Genomic DNA, 27,122 nt, shown 5'->3' with positions numbered 1-27,122 from the left:
GGCTACTCAGAAGTGACAGGGCAGAAGGTAAGACTACTGCTTACTTCTGCCCGCCTTCAGACCGAGACTGAACCTCTCTTGAAGTGCTCCCTGGGGAGGGGCTGGTCCTGTGCATTCTGCTGGGAGCCCACATCTAGAGAGAGTGTCCACCCTTTAATGAGAAGTAGATGGATACAGGGACTGGAAGGATGGCTCAGTGGTTAAGAGCACTGGCTGTTCTTCCAGAGGTCGTGAGTTCGATTCCCAGCAAGCACATGGTAGCTCACAGCCATCTGAAATGGGATCCGATGCTCTCTTCTGGCATGCAGGTGCACATGCAGATAAAGAGCCCATACATTAAATAAATAAACTGACTTTAAATACAGGAGGACAGAAGGCAAGCTTTACAGTCTAATCTTTCTACTTATCCATTTTATGCTTTAACGTTTCCAGGTACATCTTCTACGTGCTGGGTTGACAGTAATTACTAAAATGGGAAAAGAAAATGCCTGCCTCTCAGAGGCAGGCAGATTTCTGAGTTTGAGGCCAGCCTGGTCTTCAGAGTGAGTTTCAGGACTGCCAGAGCTATACAGAGAAACCCTGTCTCAAAACAAACAAACAAACAAACAAACAAAAAAGCCTGCCTCTTGGATCCATACAGGAAAGATCCCATAGATAAATAAATAACATGAGTGCGTAGGATAATGGTAAGGGTTGTGGAGAACAATAAAGCAACAGACGGGGACCCTGGAATGTGGCAAGGTTGCTCTACAGTTTACGTTAGTCAAATTATTGTTGTGTGACAATACTTAAGCACCTAAAAGGAGGAGAGGTTAATTTGGCTCATGATTCTAGCAAACTGTAGTCGCTTGGTTCCCTAGTCCTGCTGGTGAAGCAGAGCATCATGGTTGAGTGCGTGTGACAGAGCAAGCGCCTTGTCTCAGAGCGGCCAGGAAGCAGAGAGAGAAAGAGTGGAATCCCAAGATCACCTTACCTGCAGGGATCTTACTTCCTAATGTTAGGTCCTTCCTCCTAAAGGTCTCACTGTCTCCCAACAGCACCACGGGCTAGGGACCAAGGCTTTAGCACGTGGGCTTTGGGGAAGACGTATCCGATCCAAAGCATAACAGGCTGGAGAACTTACATAGAAAAGATGATAGCTTAGAGAGAACCGAATAGGTGCACTGAGAACAGCAGTGCCTAGGTCCCCAGGCAGGAACGTGCCCCCCCCCCCCCCCCCCGGTCATCGAGGTAACACTCATGTGGGTGTAATACACTGAGGAAAAGAGTTAGGAGTTGATGTAATGGGTGTGTGCACGTAAACTCATCATGCAAATCATGAAGTCTTCAGTACCACAGTGCGATTCTGACTCTGACCACCCTGAGCTAGGGCAGAGTTCATAACGTGGAGCGCATATCCCAACAACCTCCCCCCGCCCCCCGAACTTCACTTGAAAGTCTCTGCTCTAGTTCAGGCGTTCCCGTGACCCTTTTGGATTTGATAAACTCATAAATGACTCACACAGGGTTCAGAAAAATCCTATACTTACGTTTTCAAAGAGACCTGTGGATGGGGATCTGAGAAGGGTCCAGGTGGAGCCTCTGTGGCCTCTGCTTGGGGAATCAAGACTTCTAGCCTTCCTAAGACATGCTGTGTTCACTAACCTGGAAGCTGCCAGGACCCTGAGTGTCTGGGGTGCTTACCCGAGTGTGCAGCCGCTAGCCTTCCTACCTCCTTGGTCAGCTGCACATCTGTCCAGCTTAGCCACCTACTTACTGTCTACCATAAGCCCAGGTGTGGAGCTGGGCTCAACAGCACACTCCTTTAATCCCAACACTTGCAGAATACAAAGAGAAGGATTAGGAGTTCAAGGCTGTTCTTAGCCATATAGCCAGTTCAGACCATTTTAGACGACATGAAACCCTGTCTCAAAAACCATACCAAACCAAACCAAAAACCCACTGTTGGTCTAGCATGAGTAACAAAACTACCCCTGTCACTGAAGTCCCGAGAGCTTAGAAGTTCTATCCCAGGAACTAGGATAAAGACCAGCAAGCTGCTTAGTGGAAGACTGGGCTTTGAAGGAATCCTCTGGGCCTGGGCTTTCTTCTGAATGATTTCAGAAGCGTTTGTGGGTCAGGGGAGCGAGGAGGTGGGCAGAGGAGTGATGTAATAGCTTTTCTGTTTGAACAACCCTACTCTGGCTGCTATGTTAAGAGTAGACCTAGGAAGGAAGGGACAAGGACTTGTAAGTGGTCATTCTAGTTGTCCGGGCAGACAATTTGGTGGGTAGCACAAGGGACAGTTAGCACCAGGGGCACCCATTTTTAGAGCAACCTTGAACATAGAACTAGCAATATTGACTGGCAGCTTGGATTCAAGGTAAGAAAGAGAAGTCAGGTGCTAAGTTTTGCCTTAAGTCCTGCAGCAGTGAAATTGTTGTGTCCTGACAGTTGAGAGTCCAAGGTCAGGGTGAAAAGCAGGGGATTGCTTTTGCTTTGGGGACTGACTGGTGCTAGAGATGAGATCCAGGGCTCCTCCGATGCTGAGCACATACCCTACTACTAAGCGAAATCTCTAGCCCAGGAACTTAGTTTTGGACAGAAGTGTGAGATGGCAATTAGATACCCAATTGGAGATTTTAAATAGGCACTTTGATAGATGCATCTGAGACTTGAGGGGGAATTCTGAGCCAAGATAGGACATCAGAAGAAATGGTGTCTAAAACCATGTCTAAAGGCTCAGTCAGTAAAATGCTTGCTACACAAATATGATGAGTGAGTTCACATCCTTAGGACACATGTAAAAAGGCCGGTGTGGTAGCACATATCTATAATCCTAGCACTGGGGAGGGAGAGATAAGTCCTTGGGTTTTGCTTGCCAGCTAGTCTTGTGAATATGTAAATTACAGGTTCAGGGAGAGACCCTGTCTCAAAAAACAAGACAGAGAACAACAGAGAAAGATACTCGATGTTGACCTCAGGCCTCCACTTGTAACGGCACACATATGTACACAACTCTGTACAAAGGTACACAGACCGAATGATCAGATAAGCAGCAAAAGGAGAGGACAGGCCCAAGGCAAACCCTGGAAACACACACACAGAAGCTTAGTCCTCACCTCTTGTAGCAGGCAGAGAGGAGTACAGAAAATCACAACTAATCAACCTGAACAGTGGGGCCCAGTCCCAATGGAAACAGCAGCAGTGCAACTTCAGAATCACAGACTAGGGACAGTTACGGAAGAGGGGATGGGAAGACTGAGAGCCAGAGGAACAGGGAGTTAGTTAAGCTGTGAGATTGTGTCTGCTAGGAGTGTCCGAAGCCACACTCATTAAGTGTCACCAACATGACTGCCTAAGTATGAGGGGAACAAGGACAACCACGAGCCATGCTAATGTGAATGGGGGAAGCCCAGGAGGCCTCAACTCTATACAAAGAACTGCAGGCAGCTACAGAATCCTGAGATGGGGAGAAGTAGTCTTCCCAGGGAAGAGCACACCAACTGTACCTGGTACCAAATGGTCAGCCCTGGAGACATATACTTATAAGCAACATTATACAGACTGAACAGGTTGTATTTAGGAGTATTTATGTTACACACACACACACACACACACACACACACGAATGTAACAGCAATCAATGGATGGGGCCAGGCCAGGGGGGAGGCTGTGAACTTGAAGGAGAGTAATGAGGAGTCTATGCGAGGTTTGAAAGGAGGAAAGGGAAGGTAGAATGACCTAATTACATTATAATTTTTAAAAAGATAAAGAGGGTAAGGAGTCAGGGAAAAACATGTGCGGGGTCCCGCAGGCCCCGTGAGAAAAGCCCCAGCTAAGTCAGTGTTCAACTAGAGTTCTGCTGTGGTCCCTGAGGCAAGATGGCTACGGATTAGGGGTAGGCTCAACAGTAGAATACACACATGCCTGGCCGTGCAAATTCCTAAGCCCAATTCCAAGCATGGAAAAATGGTAAATAAATGCCTGACAACCCCCTCCTTAAGAGGAGGACTAAGCTGAGGCTGGTGGTTGTGCTCAGGAATCTACCCCTAGCATCTTAGTGAGAAGCATCCTGGGATGGTTTTGTGAGAGATGGCTGGATTGTGTACCCAGTTCTGTCTGAGGAGTTAGGGGTTTCACAGTGGCTGTCTGGGGTCAAGAGAGGAGAAGATGCAGCTTATTTGCAGGAAGATGCCTGAGGGAGCAGCATCAGTGTTAGAAATGAAGGATATTTGGTCAGAAGGAAAGGAGACTCTGGGGGAATGTCATAACTTTCCTCACATGCTTAAAGGACTATCGTGTGGAAGAGAATTAGATTCATTTTATGTGACCCCAGAGGAAAACCTAGGATTGATGTTTAGGAGCCGAGAAAAGAAGGATTACAGTACACACTGGATTAGACTTCCGTGCGTGTATTATTTTCTCATTTGGTTAATCCCCACTCAATGCCCAGTGTGGAACCAGCACTGACCGAGGCACCAAAGCAGAGCTCTGCTAAAAGCACACACAGCCCCTTTCAGATAGTGGAGAGGAACTCAGTCAAGTGGCGTAGTGTGGGGTGGAAGTGCCGACCTGGCTGGGGTAGGGAGTGAGGATTTGGGGGGTTCTATGACTCATATGAGCATTGGCATAACTCCTGGCTAAGGGTATTCTGCTGTCTGATAGTGGAGGCTCATCTCCATCAAGTGCAGTAAGTTTCCTAGATGGCAAGGCTATGTAGGTACAGCCTTCATAAAGATGATGTCTGATAGACGACAGGTGTGGTATAGTATCACTTGCGGAGCATTCTGGATTCTCACTCCAGCCCTGGCAAAGCCAGTCTACTGTCTTCTGCCTGGTAGCTGGGTCCAGGATTTGGGTATCAAATGAATTGTCTCCTGCCTTGTGCCTCTGTCTTCTAGCTTTGCTCCCTTAAACCTGCCCTGACCAGGCCATTTCTGTCCTCTGCCCGGGACCTTCTTTTGTGCTGCTCCTCCTCCTGAACCCTTTTCTACTTCCTCAACAGATTTCATTTTTCTTATTTCAGGAAGTTTTCTGGAACTTGAGGTCCTGATTCTGTGAACTTTTTCATAATCCCTGGTCCAGTGGTCCTTGAATTTCTCAGGTGTATTGTGAGACAGGTCTAATTTAACATGGAAGGTTGGTCCTTAGAACACTGTAAATAAGGAGGGTGGAAGGAGAAGAAGAAGGGGAGGAGGAGGAAGAGGAGGAGGGGGAGGGGGAGGGGGAGAGGAAGAGGAAGAGGAAGAAGAAGAAGAAGAAGAAGAAGAAGAAGAAGAAGAAGAAGAAGAAGAAGAAGAAGAAGAGAAAGAAAGTTTCTAGTTGTACCTCTACTTGAAATTAATATCATCTTCATTCTACAAAGCATGCATGTTGCCCCAGGTTGACTGGCCCAGTAGGCTGCTTCCTGGATACACTTGAGCACCTCACTTCGCTGCCTCTCTGATGGGAAAGGAAAGCGCTAAGACAGGACAGCCTTTGTTCAGCCTGAATGTTCTGAGCTTTAACTGCTGGACCTATGAGGGAAGAAATAGACCTATGCCCCACCTTCCATGAAGCCACAGTTCTAGATTCACAGGACACCAAAGGAGGGACGTGGGGAAGTGAAATGGAATGACCACAAAGGAAAAGAAAATATGCCCCTTTGTGTGTGTCCAAGAATAACAAAATGTTTGATTTGTCAACTCAGGGAAGGTCCCTGAAAGACCACAAGTAAACCCTTTAGCAGTGAATCTCCGTTCTGGGTGCTGCTGTAAGAGCGGAGAGATGTACTTGCTCTCCCGGTAGGAGGGTGACTACAAGGCTAGGAAGTGGCGTGCTATTAGGCAAGCTTAAGAAGTGTTTCGGAATGTTGGGGTGATCATAGGTAGCACAGTCTTATGGGATCAGTCTCACTCCTCAGAGAATAGAGAAAGACAAGATGGACGTATTAAGGGGGAAATAACACAGCTGAGCCCAGAGATTCCAAGAGGAGCAGTCTGGTGGGTCTTGCCAGGGAATGTTTCCTGCAGAGGAGGCATTTAGGTTGTATTTAGGGAGAAAAAAAAACCAAAAACTTGGACTAGCAAGCAAGAGGCATAATGAATAAGATATTTGTCAGGCGCTGGAAATGGGGGACAGAACTAACTTTGAGGTTCAGCTCAGTTCTACAAATGCTACTCGAGAGTCTACCAAGACCAAGCTATCATGGCCATGTGCAAAGGTGAGTTAAGACTCCTGTCCTCCAACAGCGCACCAAGGTTTCACAGAATAATGGGATACACGTGATCCCTAAGAACTCTGTGGTGGCCTTGGCCCAGGCTGAGTCTTAGAAAGGCTCCTAGGCACCAAGCCAGAACTGCATCTTGAAAGATAAATAGAAAGGAGCAAAGGGTAGGACAGGGAGCTTCCCGAGGCTGGATGCTGGAGTAGGAGGCTTCTGGTTGGGCAGGACCCTGACAAGTTGAGATTCCTCAAAGGTGAAGAAGTGGACACTGGGAGGCGTGGAAGCGGATGCTGAAGAGGTAAACAGCAATAGCTTTAGGTAAGACACGACCTAATCTGTCCCTCATCTGAAGTCAGTGGAGGACTGCTGAAAGATTTTGTACTGGGCAGTGATGTCACCGGGCTTGTGCTTTAGGAAGATCATCCTGGCAGCTGTGTGGAGAATGGATTTAAGAGGAGCAAGCTGGAAGGAGGGGACCATTAGGAATGTATTGCAACGGTCCTAGGAAGCAATGGAAAAGATTTTAACCACCGCAGTGAGGGAGGAGATGAAGATTTAAAATTGGAACCTGTTTTGGAAGGGTATCAGTGATACCTGTCATGAAGTAGTCTTGGTTGAGCCTCGGGAATAAATGAGGGTGGAGCAGTCTTAGGGTCTTTGCACAGAAAGATTAAAGAAATGAAGCTGAGAATCATCTCACATCACAGAAGTCATGGCCCTTGGTAAAGGAGGGAGGGTCTTCAAAGACGGTGCCCACGGCCTCTATTGACTGAGGCTGTGTGACGGTGAGTAATTCCTGAGAATCTCTGGCTGAGGAGCAAGGGCTTGGCAGGTCTTCAGGTTTAAAGCCAAAATCAGCACCAGGAGCGGGGAGTGGGAGCTGAGGGGCATGTGCCTGTGTTGGAGGGCATCAACATTTCATGCAGGTCTTTTGCAGGCACAGAACTGCAGGGTGTGGTTGGCATGGAGACAACACTTGAGCAGGATTCTAGCACTCGCTCGACATGATCCCTAGGAACTCCATGATGGCCTTGGCCCAGGCTGAGAGTTAGAAAGGCTACATTTCTGGTTTTGTGGTTAACTGGTTCTTTGACTTGAGACTTCAGGAGACTCAGGTCTCCTCTTTTGACCTTTGATTTTTTTTTCTCCTTTGTACACTAAAAGGATCCGATTAGATTAGCAGATTTTCTTTAATGTGAAGTTTCAAAATTCTGGAGAATATGGTCAGATATTAAGCCTCACACAGACGAGGCTGGCCTTGAGCTCAATGCTTGTAGGAAAGTGACTTTGATTTCACCATGCTCTTGCTTCCACTCTTCCAAATATTTTTGCAGAGTTAAGTAGCACCATAGGTGGCTCTAGCACAGATCTTAGTGGGGAGAAGGAACGTCTGTTGTTCCCTGTAATTCCCTGCTCCCACTTGCAGCTCTCACCATCCTTTTTTATTTTTTATTTTTTACTTTATGTTTGTGAGGACACTGAAGCTGTACAGATGGTTGTGAGCCTTTGTGTGGCTGTTGGGAATTGAAGTTTTAGGATCTCTGCTCGCTCCGGTCGGTTGCATCAGATCTCATTACAGGTGGTTGTGAGCCACCATGCAGTTGCTGGGATTTGAACTCAGGACCTTTGGAAGAGCAGTCAGTGCTCTAATGCAGTCAGTGCTCTTACTGCTGAGCCATCTCGCCATCCTTAAAAATAGACAATAAGCTATTGCTTTTAATGGTTCAGGGTCACATAGCAAATGTCTGTAGATGATAAAGTGGGCATTAGTGAAAGAGAAACAGTGGCTATTTTATTACTTTGCATAATCCCTTTAAATGCTCATAACTCAGCACTGCCAATAATCAATACACGGCCACAGCAGCAGCAGCAGTAGAGGAGCCGTGCCCACGCTGGGAGCTGCTTATCTCCTCTGGGGAGGAATGCGGTGAAGAGGTGTGTCCTTCTTCCTCCGGGTCTCTGGCTTTTCCTAATCCACCCTCTCTTCTTGTTGACACTTTTCCTGAGAAAGATAGAAAGGCAACTTAATAAAACCTCTTCCTTTCCCACATCAGCTACAAGATGAAGTCCTTAGGTGGCCACCAGGCCACCCACACATCAGCCTCTGCCTGCCTTCCTCCACACCAGGATCCTTGTAAATGCCTTCACCTGCTGTGTGGTCCTGCAGACTGGAACGGATACACCCTTTCCTTCCTCTCGGAGTCCACGTCCCTCCAACCTATGAACCCCGATGATTGAAACATTTCATGTTCCTTCCACTTCTTTGAAGGCTGTCTTAGTTTTACACTCCTCTGGATCCCCCCAGATGTAGTGTGGCTGTTCTACATGTAGTAGAAGCAAGAAGAAGCTGTGCCTACTTCTTTCCCCTACTTACACCAGGTTATCTCTATTACCCCTGTGATGGTCAAACTGACCACCCAGAACGTGAGAGTCCGTGTGATCTGATCAGCGCCATCTCCTCCACCCCATCCCTTGCCCTGTCTCTTTAAGTGCAGGTGCCTCAGTTCACCACGTGTCCTTCCGTTGGACATATTCCCCCCAATCATTTGTGGCTTCATGAGCACCTCCTACACTTTACATCTTTGACTGACTCCTCTCTGCCAGCCTCTCATTCTTTGTCCTTTCACCTAGAACCCCATACTGTATTTATATGCAGAAGTCTGTATTTACCTGTAAATCCCTGAGAGGGGAAAATACGGGAACTCTACCTTTTTTTTTTAAGATTTATTTATTATATGTAAGTACACTGAAACTGCCTTCAGACACTCCAGAAGAGGACATCAGATCCCATTACGGATGGTTGTGAGCCATCATGCGGTTGCTGGGATTTGAACTCAGTACCTTCGGAAGAGCAGTCAGTGCTCTTAAACACTGAGCCATCTCTCTAGCCCTGGCTCTCTACCTCTTATCTCCATCCCATAACAGTGCTGGACAAACGCACATACAGGCATGCCCACAAGTGCGCGCACGCGCACACACACACACACACACACACACGTACACTTACACACTACAGTAAATGCTTGTTATGTACTATTGGGATGGCTCCATTAGTAAAGACACTTGACGCCAAGCCTGGGGTTTGATTCCTGGAAGCCATGTACAGGTAGATGGAGAGAACTGACTCCATGAAGTTGTCCCCTGACATCTACCTGCATGTGTGGAATGCATGCCCACCCCTCCCCTTCCCTCTCCCCCCTCACACCATGCATATCCACACAATCCCTCTTACAATAATGATAAAGTTTTACTTTTTTGTTGTTGTTTTGGTTTGGGGTTTGTTGTTGTTTTGGTTTATTTTTGTTTGTTTGTTTTGAGACAGTTTCTCTGAGTAGCCCTAGCTGTCCTGGAACTTGCTCTGTAGACCAGGATGGTCTGGAACTCACAGAGATCCATCTGCCTCCATGTCCCCAGCACTAGGATCAAAGACATGGCGCTACCACCCAGCACACTTACTTTTTAAGTAGATTTACTTTTTGTGATTTTGTGTGCCCCGGCCATGCCTTATTGTTCTCCAGACACCAATATACTTGCTGCCCACCAGCCTCTGTGTCAGAAGGCACACACTGTGTTACATGTGCTGGCTCAAGGAGGAAAATCCAGTTCTTTGCAAAATTCTCAGGTTCACTCTTACTTTATTATCATCATCATCACCATCATTATTTTGAGGTTGGGTCAGAACTGACTTGAAACTTGTATTTTAAAATCTGTTTTATTTTTGTATGTATATAGGAGTGTTCTGTATGCGTGCTTGAGCCATAAATGTCAAAAGGAGGGCATCAGATCCTCTGAGGCTGGAGTTACAGACAGTTGTGAGCCACCATATGGGGGCTCACCAGGATCTTTTTCAAAGAGCAGTAAGTGCTCTTAACTGTCCAGCTGTCTGTCCAGCCCTGACTCCAACTCTGTATAACTAAGGCTTAACTGCCTGCCTCTACTTTCTGAGTGATGGTATTATGTATGTGTGCCATTGTGCCCAACTCTTCCTTTTTCCTCTTTTATCACCATCGAAATTAATGTCTTTGAAGGTTTTGTGGTCCATGTCCATCATCCCAGTCATCAGAAGGCTGAGGCAGGAGGATCACTGTGTGTTTAAGGCCAGTCTAGGCTACCCAATGAAGCTCTGTCTCAGAAACAATGGGCAACCAAGCCAAGACAATTTCTCTCCTACGCACCAGAGTGGATGCTTGATTAGATAGAGCTTCATTGCTATGAATGCCCAGAGGCTATGCCTTATTCACCCCCTCATCCCCACAGCACTGGCCATAAAGTCTTCGTGAAGTGGCCCCTAGTGGAAGAGCAAAGTAGTTAGATTCACCTGCTTAGGTTTTAGGGTTTCTTTTCTTTTTTCTTTTACTGGATCTTGGACAGAAGGGATGGGAAGAGTGGTCAGCTCGGTTGAAATGAAGGTGTAGATGAAGATAGAGCCAAATGGAAGACTGACTCAAGTTGACGCTCACAGAAGTTATAAACAAGAGTTCTCACTACTGAGTCCTGTGGCTATTTATGTAAGCATCGACATCATTCTTGCATTATTACTCAAGTTTTGATGATCTTAAACACATACCAGATGTGGGGGAATGTGCTAAAACTGTTAGTTACATCTGTTCCCCACCTCAGAGGTTAGGACAGTATCCCTTCCCCTCCCCTCCAGGTCACTAATATGCCTGAGGACTGGTCATTAGACTCAGTGATTTCCAGTGAGTCTCTCTGGCTTCAAAAACACTCTGGCACCTGGGAGTTTGAGGTCATTTTCAAGATCTGTCCAGCCCATTTACTTAATAGAGGAGGAAATGAGAGCTGGGGAGCATTGCTGGCCTTCGTGCCTACTTCCTGGCAGAGTGGGTTGCCCAATCCAGGTCTTGCGATCCAATGAAATTGTTGATGATGTTGTTGATGTTGTTGATATTGTTGATGATGATGATGTTGATGTTGTTGTTGAGGTACGTACAAAGATGGACTCCTGGCATTTGTACATTCTAGGCAAGCACTCCACCACTGGGATGTGCCCTTATTCCCCAGCAGACACACCCCCCTTACTAAAATCTGCCCCACTGATTTGTCCTTAGATTTCCTTTGTCTTCATCAATTCTGTTTATTCAGTAAATGGTTACTTTATCAGATAGCCACTCCTGCAGAGAGCGGTAAGGTCAACAGAGATGATCTTGTCTTGGCAAGGTCACCCCCTATCTGGATGTGGGGGTCTTACATATAGGAACCTTCCTTTCATGGACCATTTCGCTGTCTTCTTCAGTGGCTTTTCTGCCACCAGTTTCTGGGATTATTTGCCACCCCTGTTACATCTGGGATGAAACTGAAACTTACCAGTTCCAGTCTTCACTTGGCTGAACCTAGATCCAAGCACTCACAACTCTGCCACCCTCAGAAAGCAGGAGAGTCAAAACAGCCCTCTGTCGCCTAACCTTGGTAGGCCAACCAGGGAAGGCAGAAGCATGGAAAAGCAACAAGCCAGGGATGGGGAGGGCCCTCTCCTCAGTGCCTGGAATCCTACATTTGCTGTCGTTACCCACAGCTGTTTGAAGCTCCTTGGTCCCCTGAGGTTCCTTCTACTTCGTTATAGAAGAAACATATCTTAAATTGCTTTTGCAGCTCTGTCAGAGATGCGGGGTTGTCTAACAGAGATGCCGGCGGAAAGCAAGAGAGAGAGAGCTCTGCATTTGTTACAGCTGTTCCTCACCTCAGAGGTTTGGGCGGCATACCCTCTCTAGACCACCGTCTAGGCACCATCTGGGGAAGGCCAGCATGCCAGTAATTTGTGTGCCTCAAAACCACTTTATTGGCCTCTCGTGGCATTGAAAGTCATGTAATTATGAGCAGAATTTATATGTTTCCAGGGCTGCCTAGGTACCCTCCCTGCGTCTCCTTCCAGGCACTGCAAATATTGAAGGTTGGCTAAGAAAAGAATCAAACATACCCACCTTTATTATCTGTGCACCCTGTAGATAAGGTTTTAATTGAAAATTGGTTCATCTATTCCCTATGCCTAATTACAAGCTGCCTGCGAGGCCCGTGGAGCTCAGGAATAGGAGCTCAGCACTCGCAGAGAAGACCTGAGCTTGGGGGTCTTTAAATGAAGTGTATCTACGGCTGAATTCCGTACCCAGGACTGAAGCCTTCTGGTTGTCTACGCATAAGCAAGCTCTGGGTTTTCCTCACCACCTTATCCCAGTGTCCATGCCTAGGACTTCTTCCGTGGGGACAGGATGTAGCTCGTGCCTGCTTCCTCTCGGCCACTCTCCAGGGACACGCCCCTCCCACACCATCCTCTGCACTGCTTTCCTTCCAGGCAGATGTTCCCGGCCTCTCTATCTATCATCACCTTCCCCTGCACATTTCGGGGCTTGTCTCGCGGCCACCCATACCCTTCCAGGGTAGTCCTTCCCCCAGGCTCAACCCTGCTTCTTCCATACCTCTTTCTCTAATAAGCCGTTGCAGTAGTCATGGCAGATCTTGGGCCCTGGTGTCTCCAGGTACTTGTTTCCCTCACCGGGCTGTACTGTCCTTTACCTTCCCTGACTCTTCCTTCCAGGGCACCGGTTCTGCCTTCAGGGAAGTGTTCAGCAGAGTGGGGGGAGCCTGGATTTCAGGCCCTCTCTGGATTCCGAGAGTTGATCGCCAGATGGCAAAGCAAGATAGATCAAACTGGCTGTCTTGCTCAGGCACCCAGGAACTATCTTTGTGGATGCTTCCTCCGTCCTGGCCTGCCTCTGTCTTGGCCCCACTCACATATCATTGCTGCCATGTTTGACTCCAAGGATAATTCTCCTGCCAGAGAGCAGGAGGAAGAATTCATCTTCTAGCTGCAGGCGGGCGGCTGTGAAATACGATTTCTAAAGTGTTTATAATGCACCATGTTTAGATAGCACTTTACATCTTCCAGAGCAGCTGGCTGAGCAGTGGTGCTGCCCAGCTGGACCAGGGACTCGCCTCAAACACAGGAGGCCTAGCTTTGGTGCCTCAGTTTCTCCTTCTGAAACACCAAGGAAACCATTAAGTCTTGACCTTCTGCTAGGATATGAAATATGAAATATGGCCTCTCTTTCCCGACCCCATCCTCTTTGTTCAAACCTGTTTTCTCCTTACCTCATCTTCTGGACCATGCTAAGCATTCCTCCACTGCCCACCAAACCCACGGAAGTGCCTGTAGGTGGCCGGAGTCTAGATAACAGAAAGCCCGCTGCGCTTTCGAGCTCTCGAAGCTGATGGACTAGGCGTATGTGGCTCTTGCCTCTGTCACTGTGGGCTAAGAGAAGGCAGCTGGCACTCCCTGTTGTTTGGGGTCAGGGAACCCCAAACTCCTGTGGGTTGTGGATTCCCTGTGGGCCCAGCTAATATCGATGGACACAGAAGACATACTTAGCCTGTTTGTGGTGGTTTGCGCAGGGCCCCTAAGCCTGTAGCCTTTGATCTGAGAACTAGAACCTTTCTTAGCCACCACACTTCCTGAGCCTTTCACATACATATGAAATAAATAGACTTATCTCTCTTTTTAAACTTTCTTATTAAGTCTTTGTGAGTTTCGCATCACGCACCCCAATCCTGCTCATCTCCCAGCCCCTCCATATCTGCCCTCCACCCTTGCACCCTTTTAAGGGGAGCCCTTAAAAAAAAAAAAAAAAAGAAAAATTTCACCATGGAAGCTGTAGTGCGTCACACATTACACCCTTTTGCCCAGATATTTACTTGCAAATGTTCTGTGCAGTGAGTCACGGTCTGGTTCGAGGTCTTTGGCTTCTGTTACCCTATCAATACTGGAACCTCACTGGGACTCCTCTCAGATATCCTGTTGTTGTTTTGTGTCATGGAGATCCTGAAGCTGTGGTGCTACAGGACTGGCCCCTTTGTTGTGCTTCCGCAGTTCATAAGTGGGGTAGATGCTGGGGTGGGCCAACTCAAAGCCCTGATTCTGGGCCTGGGTGGTAGCTGAGTTGATCAGCCTGCCAGCTCTCCCACACCCAAGCCACCAGGGCTAAGTCTCCTGCCTCGCTGAGGGGCAGAGCTAGCTGTCCAGCAAGGCCAGCTTCTACACCCATGCCACCAGGGTCAGCTCTTCCACACTGCCCAGGCAGGGGGCAGGGCCAGCTCTCCTGAGTGCCCAGGGCCACAGCAGGAAAGGGACAGAGGAAGTACCCTTGTCTCTTTACTCCTTCAGGCCTTTTGCCAGATCTAGAATTCTTCTCTGCTTACAAACCACTAAGTCTTTTCCCACCATCTATCCAAAGACCAGGGGAATCCCAGGGTGAGCTGGAGAATGAAGAAGGAAAGGAGATGTTTCCGTAGCCATTCCAGTTTCCCCCCTTGCTCCTTCCCAAAAGTTAGCTGCTCTAACTGTGACAGTGTCTGCCTCCCATACTGCCCTCTTTGAAACAGCTCCCCACTCCACCACTACCCCACCCCACCCAGTTCCAGGCCACTGCAAGGCCCATGATTATTCTGCATTTGTATGGGCAATCATATTAATCTGTAGGCAGTCTGGGGTTCCAGGAGACCTCCTGCCTTTGGCAATAACAGTTCAGAGTCTCAGAACCTCAACGCACTCGATCGATGCTGCTAGTCACCAGGGGGTGTACTCTAACCTTTCATGGTGACTGTGTTTCTTCAGACAATTCCCCAGTGAGTTATCGGGTAAAGAGACGTCTTTGGTTCACAGGGCAGGTCAGGGAGGTGTTTTTGGGAGGGATAGATATTTCAGCTGTCCGCCTAACGTTCTTCATGGAGTGCTGAACTTTAGCCACACTTGTGGCACCTGTGTCTGGACAGTGGTGCCTTGTAGTAGAGTCAGGCCTAAGGGCTCGGGGCTTGTTTGCACTTTGTGCTGCTTGCTGCTTTCAGGTTTTGTAGTGCCTGAGGGATGGATACTTCTCCCCTGCCCTCAACCCTATCAGTCCTTTCACTTCCCAGAAGGACAGTTTCTTACCAGGTTTTCCCTCTGGGTCGCTTGTGTTCCAGTCCTTTTATAGATGACACCATAGCTGAGGAATTATCAAGAATCCTTCCTTATTGTTCTGAACTTTCTCGCTGTCCTTCCCTCCCTCTCGGCCCTCTCCGGGCTTCCAGGGCCCACTTCTGTCATTGAGGAATGCATGGAGGCCATTAGCCAAGAGCAGAGCCACATGCTCTGCTCCCCTCCTCCCAAGTGCTCCTCATTCCACTGATAGCCGGCCAGAGACTGCAGGTCCCACCCAGGGGCTGGAGACGTCCAGTTGGCTTTTGATGCTGCTTGCCTCCAGATTCGGAACTGAGTGCAGATGTTCTGGGCTCAAAACAGTTTAGGTCAAAGAACGGTTCGAATCTAGAGAGATGGCTGAGTGGTTTAGACTACTGGCTAGTTTTCTGAAAAACCAGAGTTCTATTCTCAGCACACACATGTTGCCTAGCAACTGTCCTCAACTTACTCTTAGGGAGCCTGGCACCTTTTTCTGGCCTCCTTGGGCACTATATACACGTGGTGCACAGACAAACACAAGGAAAAATACCCATATATATGAAAAAGAAAGGATGCTGCTGAGGCCGGAAGTGGTTTTCTTTATCAGTTTCCCTGAGATCTTGGTTAGGGAGACATCTCTCATGAATGTATGTTCCAGAGGATGTCTGGATGGCTCTTTCCCTAAAGAAGGAACCACAGTACATTTACACAATGGAGTACTACTCCTCTATTAAAAACAATGAATTTATGAAATTCTTAGGTAAATGGATGGATCTGGAGGATATTATCCTGAGTGAGGTAACTCAATCACAAAAGAACACATATGATATACACTCACTGACAAGTGGATATTAGCCTAGAAACTTAGAATACTCAAGATATAATTTGCAAAACACATGAAACTCAAAAAGAAGGAAGACCAAAGTGTGGATACTTAGTTCCTCCTTAGAATGGGGAACAAAATACCCATGGAAAGAGTTATAGAGACAAAGTTTGGAGCAGAGCCTGAAGGAACGACCATCCAGAGACTGCCCCACTTGGGGATCCACCCCATAAACAATCACCAAACCCAGTCACTAGGCAGATGCCAACAAAAGCCTGCTGACAGGAGCCTGATATAGCTGTCTCCTGTGAGGCTCTGCCAGTGCTGGGCAAATACAGAAGTGGATGTTCACAGTCATCCATTGGATGGAGCACAAGGTCCCCAATGAAGGAGTCAGAGAAATGCCCAGGGAGCTGAAAGGGACTGAAGCCCCATAGGAGGAATATCAATATGAACCTCCAGAACTACTTGGAACTATATCACCAATCAAAGAAAACACATCGTGGAACTTGTGACTGTAGCTGTATATGTAGCAGCGGATGGTCATCAAAGGGAGGAGAGGCCCTAGGTCCTGTGAAGGCTCTAAGCCCCAGTATAGGGGAATGCCAGGGCCAGGAATGGGAGTGGGTAGGTTGGGGAGAAGGGGAAGGGAGGGGGATAGGGGATTTTCAGCGGGGAAACTAGGAAAGGGGATAACATTTGAAGTGTAAATAAAGAAAATATCTAATTAAAAAAGAAAGAAAGAACCACAGCTAACTCCATCACCCCACTCCAGGAGCTAAGGACCCAGCCTACCATGTCCATCACCCATGCCGGTAATCAGATCTGGCTGTGACAAGAGCAGGACATAATACTTACCTCCTTTCTCAGGCGCCACAGGGACAGTTCCAGAAAGATGTGGAAGGCTCCGAGGGAGATGTCAGAAGGAAGACCAGGGCTCAGAGGGAGGAGCCTGCTCCAGAGAAGGGCAGGACGATGGGAAAGGGCTCTGGAGCAGCTCTGTATGGCTCCATCTCCACCACAGCCTTCCTGCTGGCTCCTTGTATACCACGGGGCTGGAAAGCAGTCAGAGGCAGAAGATGTCAGGTTCTGCCAAGTCAACTGCAACTGACAGATTTCTGTCTGTTCTAACTTGCCTCTGTTTGCCTACCTCACTCTCATTGCTCTCTGTCAACATCAGATTCCTTTGTCCTGAGCCTCACATCCTTGTAACAGATCCCCAGACCTCTCTGTACTCCCAGGTTTTAGGACCAAACCACTGGGACACTGAATTCACATTAGCCTGAGAGTTAAGTTGACACCTTCTATTTGTCTCTGCGTTCAATGACCTCTGTGAATTTAGAGTCTCCATCCAGGTGTATGAGGGCAGAAAAAAATAAGGGGTGGACTCAATTGAAGTAAGATTAGAGGGAACAATAAGAGCTGGTATCTGGGATTGGCTGGTGCTTGGTAAAGGCACAGAGACAGGAAGGAGGGTCAGACTCCATATTAGGGTTGCTTGTAAGAATGAGGGTAAGGCTTAGGACTTTACTGACTCAATAAATATCATTTGGTAACTCAAGCTGTTCTTGGCACTAAGGTGACTTGAGATGTGTTGCCTTCAAGACAAATATATTCTACTTAAGATTTGGTGTTAAGGTGATTGCTAGGGTTGGTTTACGATGAATTAGTGTTGGGTTGAGGTTGGGTTAGGGGTAAAGATTCGAGCAGGAATATAGAGCCATAATGGTGGTGTTGATGTGGTTTCTGTGTAAGTTTCTTCTTCCAAAGCTTTGTTTAATTCTCTTCTCCCAGTGCTTACTCAAGCTTGTCCATGCCGCCTAAGGCTTGCAGGACTTACTGAAATCCTTTTAATGACAGTGGCCATCTGTTAGCCCTCCTAGCTATCAGCCCTTTCCCCTTCTCCTCTCCTCCTCTGCTTCCCCCAGCAGGGTGTCTGCATTCCTGGGGTTGTGGCTGAGTCTCTCTGACCCTTATGTCTTATTTTTAATCTGCTTAGAATTTCTAGGATGACCCATTTGTAGCACACTCCCCTCCTCCTTCCCCGACCCCCACTGCCCCCCCCTTTAGTTTCAGACTCCTGTAAGTCTACTTCTTGATGCACACAGGGTCCTTTTGTCTTTATTTAGTTTGGGTTTTCACCACACTCGGGGGAGCTGGTCTCTCCTGGTTGCTCCTCTTGACTTTCCCCCTTTCTTCCATTTCTGAAATCCTTGAAGTTCCCTGTTCCTGAGCTTCACTCTGCCTCTGCTCCTCTGTCTGTTCCTTCAACGCATGCTCCCACCTCGTCCATCCTCACTGTATCTGGGGAAATGTCCTACCATCTCCTTCATCAGCCATTGAAGGCAGATCTCCCTGGAGGAAGCATGGTCATTCAACGAGGAGCAAGTTGCTCTGCACGAAGCTGTCCCTTCTCAGGGATACAGGTGAGGAGGAATGCTAGGATGGGGGCTCAAAGGAGAGAGAAATATCTCTTCATTCATTCCCAGGGAAGTAGCAGGACTGCATCAACTCTTCTTATGGTCAGTGTGGGAAAGGGGGTTTATGGAATATCAACATTTCAGGAGAAAGGAAGTTTGATCCAGAACTCTCTGAGCAAAAGCCATACCCTTTCTACCTTCCATTTCAGAAAACTCTGCAATCCACCCACTGAGAGCCTGGATTAGAGAGGCATCTAATCACCCTCCTTAGCCCTTCCCTTCTTCTCAGAACCATGCTGAGATCCTGTGAGATCTTCACCTCCCTTGTGTTAACCCACCTACCCATCCACGGAGGGTTGTGAGCTCAATTGACTCTGATGTCAGGATCAACATGGGCTGTTTGTTGGAATACACTGCCCCCACGTTCCCCCAATCAAGAGACAATTCAAAGAGAATATTGCCTTATCCAGGAAATATGATGCTAAATTTGTTGTGAGATGCCTGTCACAAGCAGTCAAAGAAGCCTCTCAACATGGAGAGTGGGGTCGCTAAATCAAAAACCACTAGGTTATTGTGGGGACCACCGACTATGAGGGTGGAGGAAGAAGAGATCTTCCTTTCCTGGGACAACAGGGGGTTATCAAAAAAAAAATTAGTAGGAAAGAATCAGAGATGCAGAGAACAGATGTGAAGGAAGAAGTAGGCTGCTTCCTGGAGGATGCTATGAGGCTTGTGTCTGCATCTTCTCAGCCATAGGCCCCATCAGGCTCCTGTCTGAAACCTTCTATGAAGTAGAAGCTCCTTGGAACTCCAGGTTTAGAACACAAGCAGTCTCAGATTGATGACGCTTGCCACATGTCCATGATTAGTTGTCCCCATGTCCCCATCATGTGGTAAGATCAATTATTTTAGCCTTCTTAATTTACCTTTGCCCTTGGGACATGTGTGTCCCATTTAACAAGCGAACTGAAGCAGACAGAGGGAGAAATATCAGGAACAAATACAGAAAGTTCCCCATGTGGCTCCCTGCTTAGAGTCATCCCCCCATCTCTGAGCCTTCCCTCCTCTGTGCAGGCTGCTGCCACCTCTTGAGTGCTGCCATACTGGGTCCCTGGTCTACAGTGGTTGGTTTTAGAGACCCGACTCCAGGGTCCCTCAGCTCCCTGCAGCAGATTAGCATTCCCTGCCTCTTATATGTGTAGAAGGAATAGTTAGATGGATCAATTCCACAGCCGGTTGGCAATGCTTTCACTTTACACAAGATTGATCCAGATAACCTCAGCTTGGGGCTTCTGGAAGCGCCTTTGTGGGAAATCTTTTTAATGGAGATTAATTGGAAAAGCTTACTGTGCCTTGGTTTTATTTAGGAAGAAGGTTCTGTAATTTCCCTTTTGGTGAAGGCATATCAGTGTGTGGTGTACATGTGTGTATACACAATATATGTGTTTACCTAAATTGTAAATGCAGACCAGAACATACATGCACACACAGACTCTCTCTCTCTCTCTCTCTCTCTCTCTCTCTCTCTCTCTCTCTCTCACACACACACACACACACACACACACACACACACACACACACACACACACTGTCTCTTCTGAGTCTTCTCAAACCTGGTCCAAACCTTACTATGTTGGCACATCACTCTGAATCTGGACCCCTTCTTTCCTCCCTCCCTCCTTTTCTCTTTTCTCCCTCCCTCCTTCTCTCCCTCCTTCCCTTCTTCCTTCTCTTTCCTTCCTTTCTTTCTTCCTTTCTTTCTTTCTTTCTTTCTTTCTTTCTTTCTTTCTTTCTTTCTTTCTTCCTTCCTTCCTTCCTTCCTTCCTTCCCTTCCCCTTCCTTCCTTCCTTCCTTCCTTCCTTCCTTCCTTCCTTCCACCATCTTCCTTCAACAGCACAAAAGTGTTTAGATAGTAGATACTGAGAAAGAGAAAGTGTTACATGTCTAGAGATGCCTGATCTTGATTTCAGTTATTTTATGGGCCCAAATCCTGGGCACTTGCAACTGTTCACTGTACGTATACCTCCATATCTTAGCTCATGCTGTCCCTTATCCGAAATGCCCATCCCATCCCATCCCTAGTTCTCTGACTGCTGAAGTCCTCTTCTTCAAAGTATAATGCCATTCTTATCAGCATCTGTGGATTTATTGAATGCTACTGGTGCTGTGCATGGCCACCTATGTCCAAACTATGTTTGTACAGAAAGGGTCTACAGTTATAGGAGGTCTAACAAGTGTGAGCCTTGCCCCAAAGGAGGAACAGGTCAGGTCATACATTAAACAAAATTAGCTTCATTTATCCATTCAGTGTGTATGGGACGGGCATGCTAGAGAAATGAGAAGTTGTCCTTGCTATCACATTCACAGGGGAGCTAGAGGAGGTGATTACCAGTAAATGGCTAAACAGTTCTGCCAGTGTCAGTGTTAAACTGTAGTAACTAACCAACTGGTTAGATGATGAGTGTGGGTGGGTTTAGTTAACAGTAGTGTGGTTTCTTCTATAACCCTGTAAGCACGGGTGTGTAGATCTTAGAACTTTGATGGGTACTTTCTGCATGATTATCTTAACGGAAGTCTCCATAAAGGTGTGTGTGTGTGGCAAGGACAACTTCCCATTTCTCTAGTATGCCCATCCCAAGGCCTGGCTTCCAGGACACAGTAGCCAGACTAAACTATTTCTAGGATCCTAAATGGATGAGCTTTCCAAACTGCTCACTGCTGCCCAGCCTACTGTCCTAAGAGAACCTTTTGTTCTCCCTTCTCTCCTGGATGTTACTATACCTCCTGCCCCTCCCTCAGTGTCCAGCATCATTATCCAGTAGTGTTCCTGGATTCTTCCTCTAACCCCAGGCCTTTCTCCATTCTGCTCCTTTACAATATAGTGTCTGGATACTCAGGGATATCTAGTGTGTGAAGACAGATCTATCAAGTCTGTCTTTGTACCCAGAATCTAGGACAGTGCCTGGTAGGTAATAGGCCCTCAATAAATACTTGCTACATGAGTAAATGTCTATCTAATTGAGATAATCATTAATGAAGATAAGCATCTACTGAAAAACCATGGTGTGCAAGGCTAGTCATTTCAGGAGTGAATAAGATTATATCTGCTACTCTGAGCAAATTTCTATCTTGTCTTCTGAACATGAACCCAGAACAAAATACAGAAGGGGCATAGGTGTAAGTCAAGGTGAGACTTGATGATGTTCAAGTCCCGACACTTATGTTTTCTTCCCTTTAAATTTCAGATCTACCTTGATTGAGCTATCATGATTGAGTATTTGATGGGTGTGTATCTAAAGAAAAAAGAAGGCAGAGCTCATAAATATACTCGGAGTTCTCTGGAACTCCAATGAGAGATGGGCGTCCTGCTTCGTCATAGACCTCTAGTTATGGCAGGACGCTGCTTTCAGAAAGCTTGCTCTGCTAGCCGTGGTGGCACAGGTCTGTGATCCCAGCTTCTTGGGAATTGAAGGTGGAAGACTCAAAGTTCAAGGCTCACCAGGGAAGTTGAGTGAGATCTTGTCTCCAAAGAAAGAAAAAAGAATTCAGAAAGCTCTCATGAACTAGAACGTTCTGCTCCTCAGGACCTACAGTCATGGGTTTCCGTATCTGTAGAAGTACAGTCATAGAGTCTTAGGTCACACCCAGGTTGTAAGCGTGCACAGTACATCTACACTCAACCTTATTCAGGTGAAGAGAGCTCATGTACTTAAGACCCATGCCCTCCTCTGTTGGTTGATCATAGACTCAGACGATCCCTGTAAAAACAGCAGCTCTCAACCAATGGGTTGCAACCATTGGAAACACATATTTTCAATGGTCTTAGTTAGGGACTGAGACATTGCTCAGGAGCAAAATTACAGTTATGAAGTAGCAATGAAAATAAATTTATGGTTGGGGGCTCCTCGGACCATCAGAAATATGTGTTTTCCAATGGTTGTGACCAACGGGTTAAGAATGGCTGCTCTTAGAGGTCTAGAGACACCTGCAAAGGGCACCAGTAATGATGAACTGCAGATTCTAGGATATTAGAACTGCCGGGGTGGGGTGGGGGTGGGGGTGGGGGTGGGGGTGGGGGTCAGGGAGTGGGAATCTAATAACTCTCATTAAACTCAGAAACAGAGACGCAGCCTCAGGAATGCTAGCACAGCGTCCTGAGACCTGGATTTAATTCTGGCCTTTTCAGTGCCTAAGACAAGGAAAACGTCTTATTGATGTCTAGACCTTTCCAGACCTCTGAATTAAGACTTTTTTTTTCTGGAGAATGTTACTAAAAGCTCCAGAAAACCTCTGTGGCAGGACCTAGCCCACATTTCTTCCTAGGCCTCAAGCCTGTGAGGGGGACTGGGGTAGCATTCTGACTCTACTTAGGCTAAAAGTTAAGAGCAGCAGTAACTAAGACCATTCAAACAGGTAGAAGGTGGCTTTCAGAGCAGAACCTGCACTTGGTGAGCCCGCGCACTGGAGGAAACAGCTTCCATGGAAGAGAGACCATGCCGTTACAACAGGAGAGGATGTATAAACCGAGGCAGGGGCAGGAAATGAGGTAGAGATGTCGGAGAGCCAGGCTTATAGCCTCCCGCATACCTTTGTAGGAGGGTGCCAGGTTTGAACCCTGCAAGTCAGGGGCTTCCTCAACTGCCTCAGATACGGTGGTGCACCTCTCTCTCCTCTCCTGTATAATCTTCTCAAAAGTCGCGCCAAGTCTCAAAAACTTCACTCCTTTTCTTTGACCTAAGACATCAAAACCTTCGGCTGAGGACAAGGAATGGTGAGCCTAGAGCCGTGCCATCTGCCTTCACGCCTCTGTCTTTGGCTTCCATCTCCAGCAGTCTCCTGCTTCCGCTTTACGGCGTCTCTGCCGCCATCTCCCTTCTCCTTCTCCCCTGTACCGAGTCTTCAGTACTTGGTTCTTGAGACTCGGTTCGCATTGTTTAACCTGACAGTTGGCCTTATTTTAGTACGTCGGTGCCTCCAACCAGATTCTCCAGCCTCATCTTGCATTAGCACGGGGACAAGCATACCACGGTGTCCCCAGCTCTAGAAAGGGGACTCTGTAATTGGGAGCCTAGCTCCTAAACCACAGGGGATTTGGAGATTCCCCCACCCCCACCCCCGTGCCCCATGATTCCCACACCCCCTGTCTGTTTATTTCTTCAAAATAAAGGGGTTTGGGCTGGATTTTACCAGTGCCCTTTCCAGTCCTAACCTTCAGGCCGTGGCTCTTCCGTTATTTTCTTTCTTTTTCTGGCAAATGGCCTCAGGGACCTGGGCTTTTTATTTTTGGATCCACCCCAGGGGCCATGTATGTTCAGGGCTCTATTTCTGACTTATTTTTCTCTCTTGCCCTTTTCTGTCCTTATGTTCTTTTTTCTCTTTTGTAACATAGTGTCACATCAGCTCCATTCTTCCCTACCTGATGTTATTGTTTTTTCCTGACATATTCTCATGTAGCCCAGGCTGGCCTCGAACTTGTTACGTAGCTGATGCTGGCCTTGAGATCTTGGTTGCCCTTCCTCTATATCCCGAATTCTAGGAATATGGACATATACCACCATGCCAGATTTTATATGGTCCTGGGGACTTCCATGTATCTATGCACAAGTACTCTACAGACTAACTAATCCACTGCCTGAGTTTTAATAATTTTTCTAGTTCATTCCAGCTCCTCCTGCCTTCGTGGCCCAGATGGGGTGGGGAGCAGAGGTCTCCTTCTATCCCTGCCTATTTCCCCCCATCTCTTGCTTTCTGTCTTTGTTTCAGTTCCCCCTCTTCTCTCTCCCACTTTCTTCTTTGCCTGTCTCCTATCTGAGTTGGGTCCTTGCTTGCCACCAGCCTCTTCTCCCTCCCTCCCTTCCCTTGCCCACTGAAGCCAAGTGGAAATTCAGGTGTTTTTGTTGTTGTTGTTGTTGTTTTGTTTTTTTTGTTTTTAACAGAACCAGACACGGAGCCCTGCCGGCCCCTTTCTGCTTCTGCCTGTTGTACTTGCTACAGCCAACCCCACTTGGCTGTCCATACCATTGTATGTTCTATAAAACACCATTATGGCCTCCTGCCAGATCATATCTGCATAGAGCTGTCAGATCAGGTCTGGCCCAGGTACCTAGGGTCTGGAGGCCAATATGGGACAGGTGGGAGTGTTTCTAGCCACACCTGCCAACCTTTTTCATTTGAAGGGCAGTGTCCCTGAGAGTTGGTCCAAGCTAGCAAATGGCCTCAATGCTCCATGCTTGCCTGTTCACTCTCCTTATTTGATTCACTGTTGGAGGGGATATAAGAGCTCTAATGGGATGTCCTTACAGTGGAAAACAAGGAATGCCTCTGCCGCCCAGGAGGGGTACCCCATTTGGGTCTTCTCTGCCACTGGCCTGTTGTCACAAACCCACAGCTGTCCCCTATATTTTGCTGTGCAGGAAACACTAGTCTAGGCCCAGTTACAGGCTCCCTGTAGTCTAAAGGTATATCCTCAAGGCATGGCTAACAAGAGGCAGGCATAATAGACTCTTAGAACCTCAGAGTCAGGAGACTCCTATGGACAAATTACTCAGTCCCTTCCTGTTACACCTAAAGAAGCTATTGCCCAAAGGAGTGGTGCGTCTTCTCCACAGTGACACCAGGTTGATGACAAAGCCAAGACCAGATCCACCCACACCTCTTCAACTTCTGGTCCGTGGGTTTTCTGCCTTTCTCTCTAGCAACAGTGTGTGGAGCCTGTCCTTCATCCCCATTCTGCCCTCTAGTATTCCAGGGCTCTCTTCCTGTCTCTTTGGGAGACTGATCTGCTGGTCCAGACCCATAAACCTCCCTTCCCATCACAGCAAATACCAGCCAGCCTCTGTAGTCTGCTCCAATGCATGGAAACAGGCCAGGCTGTGGCCATTTGCAAAATCCCATCTGGTGCCTGGAAAAAGTTCCCCTTGGCTGTTCTCTCTACCACAGCTTTGGAGATAGACATGGGGTTCTGTGGCCACACAGGTTGTGGTGAAGGAGAATGGCTTGGAAGGAGGAAGGTAGTGAAGAGGGCATTTGAGGCCCCTATCACCCGAGGTTTTGTACTCGGAGGGGGAGGTGAGGCTGGGGGGGTTGTCTGTGGGCAAAACAGTAGAGGTTGCAATAGTACTGAGTATTCAGACATGAGTCTGGGGGTGGGGTCTATTGTTTGTGCACGTCACTGTCTACACATAGCACCTGTCCATAAGTTCTCTGACTCCCAAAGTGAAGCCTTCATCTGTCAGAGCTCCTCAAGGCACTTATACCCATTTTAAAATTTTAGGCACCCCAGGCGGGGCTCAACACAGAGCAGCAACAACAAACCTAGATTCTTCCCGTCCGCTCAGCTGAGCTGACACAGAGCTTCTCTTTCCCAGGAACTTCCAGTCTGAGGGTGTCCAACCCGGCCTTCTGCTCTTTTCCGTTATCTGCCCTGCCTCTGACCTGCCTCAGCCTTGTCAATGACCTTCTCCTCCATCACAAGAACAAACCTTTCTTTCTTTGCGCCTTCCTTCTTTGCTGGCCCATCCCAGAGACTTGAAATCCTCTTTTCTCAGAGAATCCACTGTGAAAGGCTCTGTGGTGGTTACATTGAGTGAATGGCTGGGGTGGGGAAGGAAGTCCAGTCAGGATGAGGAGAGGGAAGGCAGGAGAGGGAGGGATAGTAGAGTGGAGAGATTTAGTTCCATCTGAAAGCTGTCAGTGTGAATCAAAGGCTTTCCCTTGAACAGTAGCGTGGTCTGGAGTGATGAGCTCAGGAACTGCTTCGGCCCAGGGGCTTCATTATTGCTCTTTGATAAATCCAGGGAGACGGGGCTCACCCTCCGCCATCCCTCTCTTCTGCTGCTTAGCTCTCTGGCTTCCCTGGGCTTGGCTCCACTCTCTCTGGTTCTGGTCCTGTCAGGCTAGGCTTTGGGAACATGACCACTGGGGCATGTGGTCCAGAACACGGAGCAGACTGGTGCCCATGGGCACAGACAGATGTGTCCTCACATGCAAGGATGCAGAAGGGGTGTTCACGTGGGCGGGAAAGTGAACACACGTGCTTGCTTGTTTCTCTCCATGAGTGATCGTAAGATGTTTATCACTGAGAGATTATAAATATGTTTATCATATCATAGATTTGAGACCAATTCCTACTTTGTCATAAGTACAGTTTGAGGGTTGGAGATGTAGTTCAGTGGCAGAGCTTTGCCTGGCATGCATGAGTACTTGGGTTCAATGCCCTGTGCCAGGAAAAAAAAAAGCAACAACAAAAAGAGATTTGACCCCTTTGTCCTTGCTAGGCTCAGCAGAAAAGGAGATTGGAAATTTGTTCATAAACAAAGACTAGCCTGGCTCTGGCCCCCAATGCTCTAATGATAATGGAGAAGTGGGCTAAAGGACAGGCCTGGGTCATGATGAAGGGGAAAGAATGTACTAGATGAGGGGATACCATCAAGAGGGGGTGTCTGGCCCAGGGAGGCCCCAGGAGAGGACAACAGGCCTGGGACAGGGAGAGCTTCGATTCCTTGGGGTGAGGGTGGGGGTGTCTTTGTCCCAGCCTTAACATATGCGTGATCAAGGGAAGCTTCCTGGTGTCTCTGAGCTGTGGTTTCTTACGAGTGCTAAGTATTCCTGTATCCTTGGGTTTTGGTGTCCTCGAGCTTGGTTAAACAGTACCAGTAAGTCTTAGTACAGCAGCAGGTCATTTACCAACATCCCCTCTCCCCCACTCACCACATTCCTGCTGGCAGCCATTGGTGGCTCAAAGAC

General features: G+C 47.7%; 1 protein-coding gene across 7 annotated transcripts in view; it reads left to right on the top strand.

Annotated features, from left to right (window-relative positions):
* Window positions 1-27,122, top strand: part of Kirrel (kirre like nephrin family adhesion molecule 1) — a 96,185-nt gene that overhangs the window by 44,473 nt on the left and 24,590 nt on the right. Inside the window, exon 1 of one of the 7 annotated variants that reach the window (XM_017319471.2) lies at window positions 1,246-18,383. The exons of the other annotated variants lie outside the window; for them this stretch is intronic. The gene's annotated coding sequence lies outside the window, so the exon portion shown is untranslated. Of the gene's footprint in view, window positions 1-1,245; window positions 18,384-27,122 lie in introns of those variants that run through there. 7 annotated transcript variants of the gene reach the window in all.

This window comes from Mus musculus, chromosome 3 (assembly GCF_000001635.26).
Source record: "Mus musculus strain C57BL/6J chromosome 3, GRCm38.p6 C57BL/6J".
Taxonomy (NCBI): domain Eukaryota; kingdom Metazoa; phylum Chordata; class Mammalia; order Rodentia; family Muridae; genus Mus; species Mus musculus.
Note: the sequence above shows the minus strand (reverse complement) of the source record. Positions and strands in the feature narration are given on the sequence as shown.